General features: G+C 53.6%; 1 long non-coding RNA gene across 5 annotated transcripts in view; it reads right to left on the minus strand.

Moving 5' to 3' along the window:
• Window positions 1–8,104: 8,104 nt before the first annotated feature.
• LOC112481895 overlaps window positions 8,105–9,667 on the minus strand; it is an 8,695-nt gene continuing 7,132 nt past the window's right edge. For all 5 annotated transcript variants that reach the window (XR_003047120.1, XR_003047122.1, XR_003047121.1 and 2 more), the window contains 2 exons: window positions 9,336–9,436; window positions 8,105–8,846 (listed from right to left, as the gene is read on the minus strand). This is a non-coding gene — a long non-coding RNA (uncharacterized LOC112481895). The remainder of the gene's footprint in view (window positions 8,847–9,335; window positions 9,437–9,667) is intronic.

The following is a 9,667-nucleotide window of genomic DNA, read 5'->3' on the forward strand; positions in this document are numbered from 1 at the left end:
CACCTCTGCTTAGAAAGTTCCAGGCCCCCAAATCTGGTGTTTCTGAGACTCTGAGTCCAAAGCAACCATTCATATAAAGTGCTGGTTCTGGTTCTGGATCTAGGATGGAACTTCGGTCTGGGGTAAGACCTGGGAATGTGCATTTTTAAGGACATATGATTGGGATGCAGGGGATCCCGAACTATACTTTGAGAAAATGCAGCTCCTAAGACCACAGCCCTCTCCAAGCCCATCGTATCGCATCTCTTCCTTGAGTGCTCTTCCACGTCTCCGATCTACCCATGGGGCCGGGCACAAAGGAGGGGCACGCGAATCTTCAAGATGAATGAATGATGAATGAACGATGAATGAGTGAGTGAGTGAGTGAAGTGTGCAGCCTCACCAAGGAGTTGTTCTGTGTCAGGCCCTGTAACTGATCCTCTATAAACCCGTATCCCACTGCCCAAACCCCATTACAAAGGCCCTTCTCTCCTCGCCAAGGAGGCCTGGATAAGCCCCAGCACCTAGGCCACTTCCCATGTCACTCTGGGCACCATCCTGTGTCCCTGAGCCACTGTGTGTCCTCCTTTCCCGTGAAACGGGCATGTCTGTTATCACATTATTTCCCGTATTAGTCGTTTGACCTCACAGGGTCTCTATGATGTTGAGATAAGGGAGGAAAGCTACCCCGTCTGCAGGAAGAGGGAGAAATGGAAAGCCAGAGAGGATTGGAGCCTTGCTTGGGGTCAACCAACAAGCAAGAGGCGAGAATCCAGAGGTGGCTCTGGGCTCCCACTGCCAGGCTTGGGGTTGCTCTTGACTGAGCTGGCAGGGAGGTTGAGGGGAAGAGATTATTTCTGCAGGAGAGGAGGGAGGCAGACCCCTCAGCTCCCCCCACCCCCACCAAGTCCTTGCCCCAAGAAAGGCCCTCCCTCCCATGCCTGCACTTGCTTGCCCAGCAGAGCACTGCATTCTGCCTGGGAATGACTTGACAGGGGCCAGAGGTGAAGGACTGGCTGCCGAGCGAGCCCAGTGTTTGCTCAGCACTTGGTCCTGACCACTCTGCCACAGCCAGGCCGGCTCCAGGGCTGCGACCCTCAGGCCACAGAGCGGGAGTCTCCTCCTCAGCAGGCTCTGCTGCGTCCAGCCCAGGCCCTCCCCACACTGGCACCATGGGGCCAGCACGGACTCCAGAAACAGAGGCAGAGAAGCTGGCCTCCCTGGACAGTGTGGCCCTGGAGGGTGAAGCGGGCAGGGTGCGAGCTACATCTGCTCAGGCCAGGGCAGCCTGGGGTGATGAGGCTGGTTGTGTACGTGAAGCCTGCGTGGGCGTGCTTGGCCTCTCGTCTCCTCTCCAGAGGCTGCATTTCCCAGAACTCTACTCTCCCAAAGTCATGAACCACAGGCTGGGAAGGCCCTCAGAGACCAGCTCCCACTTCTGGGTTTACAGAGGAAACCAGGCCCAGGGGAGGGAGGGTTAGGGAGGAGGGGAGGGCAGTGAGCCTGCAGCTGGGGAGTGGCTAAGTTGAGAGGTGGCTTCTCAGAAACTCCCACTGAAGCACTGAAAAATAATATTGATTAGGTGTTTCATTACCAAAAAGGATTTATTTATTCGAGAAAAAGAAAGGATTGCAAACTAGTACATGCAATCATGGCAAGCCACGTGCGTACTCTGGCCTGGGTACCAAGATGGAGAGGTATTTATATGAGGGAAAAGGAAGTTAATGGAAGGAGAACTTAGAACCACAGAGCTTTATTATAAACATAGAGTTCTTCCAGTAGGATTGTCATGTGTAGGGTTCTCGAGATTACGTGGAGCGCCTGAACTTCCAGAAGCCCTGGCTCCTCCCATAGACCTTCTCACCGATTGTGTTTGCTTAAAGTTCCAGTTCGTCTTTATCACTCTCTTTTCCAGCTGTCCATCCACCAGACTGATACTGCGTATCCATACATCTGTCTCGGTGACCAAACTCAGAGTCCTAGAGGGCAGGGCCGGCCTCTTTCTCCAGGCACGGGAGTGGCCCATGAGTCCGTGTCACTGAACTGAACTCCTAGCTTGTGTCCTTCTGAGGCTCCTGTTCCTCACCCCACCCCCACTCCCACTGTGCTGTGAGTCTGACTTTGGGGGAGTAAAAGAGAGAGTGACTTTTTAGGCATCCAAACCCCTTGGGTTGGAGAGCATTGTCTCCTCTTCAGGAAACTCACTAAAAAGCTCGGGGACGGACGATGTCACAGGCCCCAGAGAGGATGGAGGGAGGGGGTCCTCAGAGGCTAGGAACTCCATCTAAAGTTACCAGCCATCCTGGTTTGCCTGAAACTGAAGGGGTTCCCAGGACACAGGGCTTTGAGAGCTACAAGCAGGACAAGTCTTGACTCAGCCACTCACTCTCTAAGTCTGGGTAAGTCATTTCACCTCTTCATGCCTCACAGGTTTACCTGGAAAATGGAGTTAATATTAATCCTATATCCTGGGTTGCCAGGAAGTTCCCAGGAGACTGTGAAGGGAAAGTTAGAATGTGCTACATCCCGGCAGACTTGAGTGAGGTTTACTTTCTCACTGTTAGTGGTGGCCATCCTGGTGAAGGACCCTCTTCTCCTTCCCGTCCCCCACTGCCTGAAATGTATTCATTCACCAACAAACACTAAGCAGCATTTACTACGTGCCAGGCACTGGACATGCACAGGCAGAGAAGGAGGCCAGCCTTCATGGAACTCAGAGTGCGTGGCTGGGCAGTTAGAGCACGGTAAGGCGAATTTGCTCAACAATAAATTTTCATGAGCAGCTACTATATGCCAGGCACTGTCTTCAGCATAGTATGGTCATGAACTCATTGAATCCCTACTGTAACGCAATGAGGTAGAGATTATTTTTTTTCCATTTTGCAGATGAAGAAAGACATCGAGGCTTGGAAAGCTTAAATAGTCAGTGGAGAAGTCAGGGAAAGGACACTGCAGCCAGCTGGGGAGTGGCTAAGACGGGCGGTTATCTTTTTGAAGGATGAGCCTATGTCTGAGTGTGTGCAAGGGAAGGGCTTTCCGGGAGTGAGCAGCAGGTGCAAAGGTTGGGAAGCATGAAACAGCATGATGCCTGCAGGGAACTGCAAGTTCACAGAGGTCCATGCACTGAGCTGAGGGCTGACACTTCCCCTGTAGGTGCCTGGGAGGCAGTGAAGGGCTTTAAGAAGTGGGGTGGAGATTGGAGAAGAGCAATGGGACAGATGAGGGTTTTTAAAGGATCTGGGCTGTGATAAGAAGACTGGAGGCCAGGTGACCAGCGAGCTGACTCGGGCCGGACGCTTCCTCTTGAAGTCTTGAAGTCTTGACCCACCAAGAAGTCCTGGGTTAACCAAACACTTCTGAGGGATGAACGGCCAGTGTTTCTCCAGGCCCTGGGCTGACGCTGGGGTTAGACACTCCTTAGAGCCAGTTAGAAAAAGGGCCCAAGAAGGCTCACCATCGGTAACTGAGCGCTCCAAGGTGCGGTCACTAACGGTCTCCCTCCCACAGCTCCCTAGGTTGGACCTGGGGCTGCGGTGGGGTGAAGGAAGAAATACGCGTACAGTCAGTCACCAGTCGAGTCAGTCAAGGCCCTGTAGGGCAGGGTCCCGCGCGGGTCTCAGCCTGGAGGTGGTCTCGGGGTACCTGGGGGCCCCACGAGGGAGGCCCTGCGCCTGGAGAGAACCCTGCCCGGGAGGTTGTCTGGCCGCGAGGCGGGGCCCACCGGGTGGGACGCCCCGCCCCCGCCGGCCCCTCCCCTCCCGCGCCGCGTCGGCCCATATAAGGTGAGCGCCGCGCCGCTCGCCTTGGTGGAGTGGGTGTCGTCACCTGTGACCGCCCGCTCCTTGCCGCAGCCGGCCCGCGGGGGGCACCCTTCCAAGGCCGCTCTCCCCAGCTCCTTCCTGCCGGGAAGTGCCGCCCCGCCCCGCCATCCCTGAGCGCTGTCCTGGGGTGCCTGCCAGTTCCCGCCGGGCGCCGACCCCCAGACCACACCCCGGCTGGGTCCCGAGCACCTGCACCCCATCCTATCCTGCACCCGAGCCTTGGACGCGCGGCGCGGGCTGGCGGGAGTTGGTGGGCCAGAAAATGAAGCGGGGGGAGCACTGTGATACCCGAAAGGCAGGGGCGAGGGTGGAAAATCAGCCTCGCTCTGGGATGTCTCACTCCACCCGGAGCCTGCTAAATGCCTGACATTGAACTCAAGTTTTAAAAAGTTAATTGCCTATAGCAACTTGAGAGGGATGTTTTGGTAAAAGCCAACCCTCTGGAATGCCACGACCGGGATTCGAATCTAGCCGGGTCGCTTACTGGCTTTGTGAGCGGCGGGCAAGCTATGGAGTCTTCCCGTGCCTCGGTGTCCCCATCTGTAAAATGGGGGTGCTAATGGCTCGTTCCTGGGGGTTGTGGTGAGCGTGAAACGTGTTAAAATAAGTTAGCACTTTTCAGAAGTTTTCAGTAAAGTGGTTTCCTGGGTCCTTGATAATAAATAGTTGATCCCTGAAGGCTTACTTTGCCAAAAGTCAGAGTTGAGACCCAAACCCCAGTGACTGTTGACTCTGAGTTCAGCTGTAGTCCCTGGACTTGTCTGCAAGTGTTAGGGGGCACAGGTGCAATTTTTCGAAACAGCAAGGTACTTATTTTCATGTTCCAGGAATTCTCAATTAGGGGTCAGGCAGAATGTCTTGTGCTAGAATGTCTCTCAACACCTCAGCAAGGTCCCTTTTTAGCAAAGGAAAGACAGGCGTCAGATGGGAGGCTTGGGCAGGACATAGGAGCTAGGTAAGTTTAATAACATGACTTTGTTTTTGATGACTTTAGAGTTTCCATGGAGAGTGTAGAATTACTATTTATGGCACTTGGCTTTCCGTACATGGTCGTGACATAGCATTCGCTTAAGGCTTTAGTATGAGAACGTTCAGACATACCAGGGCGTGGAGAATAACAGTGCCCTGAGCCTTCATTTCTCCATCTAATGTTCACTTTTAAAAGGTAGAAACGTGTTAAAATGTGAGCTGGTTTTTTTTTTAAAGTACGAGGAGGGCAAAGGCAAAACTGAGCGTGCTCTGCCTGATGTCTGCAAGGACCGCCTGGGCGGGGCCCTGCGGAGTGAGCGAGGGGCCCCGCCTTCCCACTGCACCTGTGGCGGGAGGAGGGGCCATCTGAGCCTCTGTCGCCCCCAGAGCCTGGCTGGGCCTCCTGCAACTCACACATCCCTCCAGGCCGGAGCTTCCCACTCTGCTGCCTCTAGACTCAAGTTTCTTCGCCTGGGTTACTTCTGCATTCGGTTTCTCTGCTGCCCACCTGGGCCCCAGGCACCCTCGATCCAGAGGAATTTTCTAAACAATGAATCTTACCTCCTGTCTCTTTACCATTTACACCCTACCATAGCTCCCCAGTGCCTGCAGGGAAAAGACCCAGCCCTGAGCCAGGGCATAGGTGCCTTCCGTGGTCCGGGGCGTGCAGACTGCTCAGCCCCCTTTCCTACCACTTCCTCCCTACGCTTCACTCTCGGGACGACCTGAAGCACTTGCGGTTTCCTGACACTTCACTCAGTAAATATTTAATGGGTTAAGATGCCTCCCCAGAAATGGTGTTCAGCAGCGGTGAGCAGCACAGCAGGCCTGGTCCTGGGCCCTCTCCTGGAGTTTACTGTCTAGTAGGGGAGTTAAAGAAATAAATATAAAATGAAAAAAAAAAAGTAGCATATGTTATAAAGGACTAAGACAGGTTTTGCCTTTTGCCTGGAAGAGCCCCTACCCTGCCCTGCCCTGCTTTAGTCATTTGCCTGGTGGCTCTCGTCATCCTCTGAGATAACAGCTTAGTCAGCTCAGCTCCAGGGTGGCCCCTTGCATATTCCTTTATTGAGGCTCTTTTCACACTAGGGGGTTGATTTACATGCCCATCTCTCATACTGGACCACGAATTCCTCTAGGAAAGTCACCATAGTCTGGTTAGTGTCCCAGTAGCTCGTGGGATGCACGGCGCCTAGTAGGTGCACAGCGATTGTCGGATGACTGCTAAAGCAGCAAGCTTCCACTACATGACCCCAAAGCACTTCAAACTTTAGTCATTTATTCACTCAATTTAAATGAATGATTTCATTCCTCCATTAGATCGGAGTGTGCCAAGCTCCCCTGATAAGCACCAACTGATTTACAGAGGACGAGTGCTGTTCTATGGCAGATAAAGGGGTCATCCTGCCGGGCCCCTGGGGGGACATTCGAATAGGGCCTCCTTGGGTGAAAGTAGGATTGCGCGTTGGGCTGAGAGAAAGGGGATTTTGAAGGGAACAAAGAGGTGTAAATATGTGCAGTGCCGAGGGTGGGGCCCCAGCTGGGTGTGGCCAGAGTTTATAGTCAGGTGAGGGGACAAGGCAATGAGGCAGGTAGCCTGGGGCCGTTGGGAAGAGCCTTGCACGCCAGCTCACTTTCTCCTGCTGGTGAACAAGGATTAGGTGCATAATCTAAGGCAGTGGCTTGTCAAGGTTTTTTTTGACTGTGACCAAGAGTCATGTCTACATTACATTACAACCTGGCACAACACACAAAATTGGAACAAGAGTTTCATGAGACAATTTACTCTTACCCACTCTGATATTTTCTCTTCTATTTGTTATTATTATTATTATTATTATTATTATTCAGCTCTGAGTGTGACTCACTCAATTTTAAGCTCCAGGCTCACGACCTGCAGTTTGAAGAACATGGATCTAAGAGTTCTTCCAACCCCAAGCCTAAGGGCTGTGAGACTCCGGATTCATAAAGAACTGTAACTTTTAGGATCCTGAGAGGTGGCCCTTCACTTCACAGCTACTTTAACTTATAAAGCAGCCTAAGAGGGTAGGGCAGGTCTACCAGTCTCCCTGCAACCTGTGTGCCCACCGCCATCATCAGGACCCCATGGCTGAAGGGTGCTCCGGGTGGAGCTCCCGGCAGGGGCTCTGAGATCCAGCCGAGAGGGAATGAGAGCAACCTCAGGACATCCTCCCCTTCCTCCTCCCTACCTGCTCTGAGAAGTCTCCACTTAGCATCCAGTTCTCTTGCCATGCTGGCTGTGGAGGCCATCAACCAGGAAGTGGGATGAGGTAGGACAGGGAGCAGAGGGGTGGCTAAGGCCCCAGCTGGGCTCTGGCCTCTGTGCCATCACCAGGGGTCTGTTCTCTTGCCTGTGCCAACCACCTTGCACATAGGCTGGCACTTTGGCTTAACGGAGGGTGAATAAAAGGGCCAGAGTCCTTCCTGCCTCTGTCCAAATTCCTTTTCCATCTGGGGTTTCTGAGGCCTCTGGAGACATGGGAGAAACCTGGAATGGGGCCCTCAGAACACTAGGGCCAGCGGGGATCCTGGGAATAGAAGCCAAGCCCTTCATTTTATTGATGTGGAAACTGAGGCCCAGAGGGGGAAGGGAACTCACCCAGGAATACATAGGCGTCAGTCTCAGAGTGAGTCCTGGAGACTCGGGTCTCCTGGCTTCAAATCCAGTGTTCTTTTTTACTGTTCCACGTCAGAGCATTTGTGGAAAGGGGCAAGGGGCGAGGGGAGGAGCTTGGAGGAATGTCGTCTGGGAGAAGTGAGGTTGTATGCTGGCCAGGATCCCAGCCTGGGGGACCTGCATCCTGCCTGTGCTTCTGCCATCCTCTCTGTGACCCTCCTGGAATCACTGCGCACTGTCTGGGCCACAAAACGAGGGGGTGGGACCAAGTGAGTCCTGGAGCTCATCTGGCTCTGAGCCTGAGCCGCCTTGTTGAGTGTGTGCATGCGTGTGTGTATGTGTGTGTATATGTGTGTGTGTGTGCGTGCGTGCGGCCATCCCGCCCCCACCCCAAGATAAGAGCACCTGGAGGAGTGACGGGGGGTAGGACGAAGCCTGTGGGAACCTGTTTTCTCCCAGGAACTTGTTCCTTCCCCGGGGCCTCAGGATTAGAGTGGTGGCTTCTAGTCTTTTCTTTCTGGAGACACGGGATATGGTCCGATACCCAGGCAGAGGGGCCCTCTCCCTCCGCAGTCTTCCTGGCTCTTAGGGCCCCCCTCTTGTGAGCTTTGCCTCCTCAGTTCACTTTCTGTGAACCGTGGGTGTCTCCTCTCCAGCAGGACCCACAGCTTCTTGGGCAGAATTTGAGGCTGTATAGCTGCAATCAGGGAATCTTAGAGCAGGGAGAGGTTTGGGCGTGAGTCCTGGTTAAGATGTGGGCTCCTGATGGAAAGCGCTTGGGTTCAAGCCTCAGCGCCCTGCTGGCCTGCTGAGTGGCCTTAGGATAACTTATCTAACTGCTCTGTGCCTCACAGCTCTCATCTGTGGATTGAGGATAGTTGACACCACTTTGAAGATTAAGTGAAAGAATATAGGTGACATCCTTAGCTCTGCAGCTGGCACACAGCAGGCACTCACTAATGATTTGCTGCCTGCACATATTAATCTCCTCCTGTGACTGCACTTGAGCCCCGGCGAGGAGGGACACGGCTGTGCTCCAAGCTCTTCGCCTGCACTGTCCCCATGTGCCTTTCAGGGACCCTTTGAGAGAAGTATGCTCGTCGCCTCCTTTCACAGACACTGAAGCTCAGAGAGCAAAGGGACTTGCCTAGGTCCGTCCCACAGCCAGAATGCAGGGAATCTCACTGGCCTTGGGGCTCGCGACTCTCCCTCCTTCCCTTTCCCCAGCTGATTCGACAATGTTCCCACCAGACGGACCCCAGTCCCCGTGTCTTAGCTGTCTCAGTGTAGCTGCCATAACAGAACTCCACAGCCTGGGTGGCTTAAGCAACCGACATTTATTCCTCACAGTTCTGGAGGCCGGGAGTCCCGGATCAGGGTGCCAGCATGGTCTCCTTCCGCGTTTACAGATGACTGTCTTCTTGCTGTTTCCTCATAAGCTGGGGAGAGAGAAAAGGCTCAGCTCACCCCTTCGTCTTTGAAGGGCACTAATCCCATCATGGGGATGCACCTCCCAAAAGCCAAATGCCACCATCCCACCAGAGCCTCAACATAGGAATTTGTGGGGGGACACAAACATTCAATTCATAGCACCCTCTTTTCTCAAGTCCCTGACTAAAGAGATTTTCTGGGGTTGAACAGCTCTGATTATTGGCAGGCTCCTCCTTTTAGAGAGACTGTATAATATCGATTGGGGTTCTTTGGTTTCAAGCCATGGAAACCGACTGAATAATTGAGCAGAAGAAAAATGGAGGTAGATGTATTTATTGGAACACACTGGAATGCCGCAAGAGCCAGATGGCTGGACTTCCCCAGCACGCTTCTTTCCCCCATGGTCCCTGTGCCTTCATCCTGAAAGAGGTGGCTTTAAGGCGAGGAATGTCTGAGCTCCGTCTCAGGAGTCCCAGGGACCTGGGTTCCGGGCCTACCTCCATCACTCCCTCTTCAGTGGCTGAGTGTGTGGACCACCTCGCCAGGATGTGGCCATCAGATGCTCTCACCCTGAGTGTCTCTCGCCAGGGTTCAGATTCTGTGAAATCGAATCAGGTTTCCTGGTTTGAGTCACAAGCCTGTCCCCTGGACAGGAGAGATAGGGCCTTGTGATTGGCAGCCCCACCAAAACCAAATGAAACGGGAAAGGGGGCTGCTGTGATCAGAACAAGGAGCTAAGAGATGCTGGGGAGGCAGATCTGAAGCTCTTCCCCCTCGGATTCTACCCGTTGGCCCTAGTCCTGGCCTCCCTGAAAATAAATTTCTCTTT

This window comes from Pteropus alecto, unplaced genomic scaffold (genome assembly GCF_000325575.1).
Source record: "Pteropus alecto unplaced genomic scaffold, ASM32557v1 scaffold94, whole genome shotgun sequence".
NCBI lineage: Eukaryota > Metazoa > Chordata > Mammalia > Chiroptera > Pteropodidae > Pteropus > Pteropus alecto.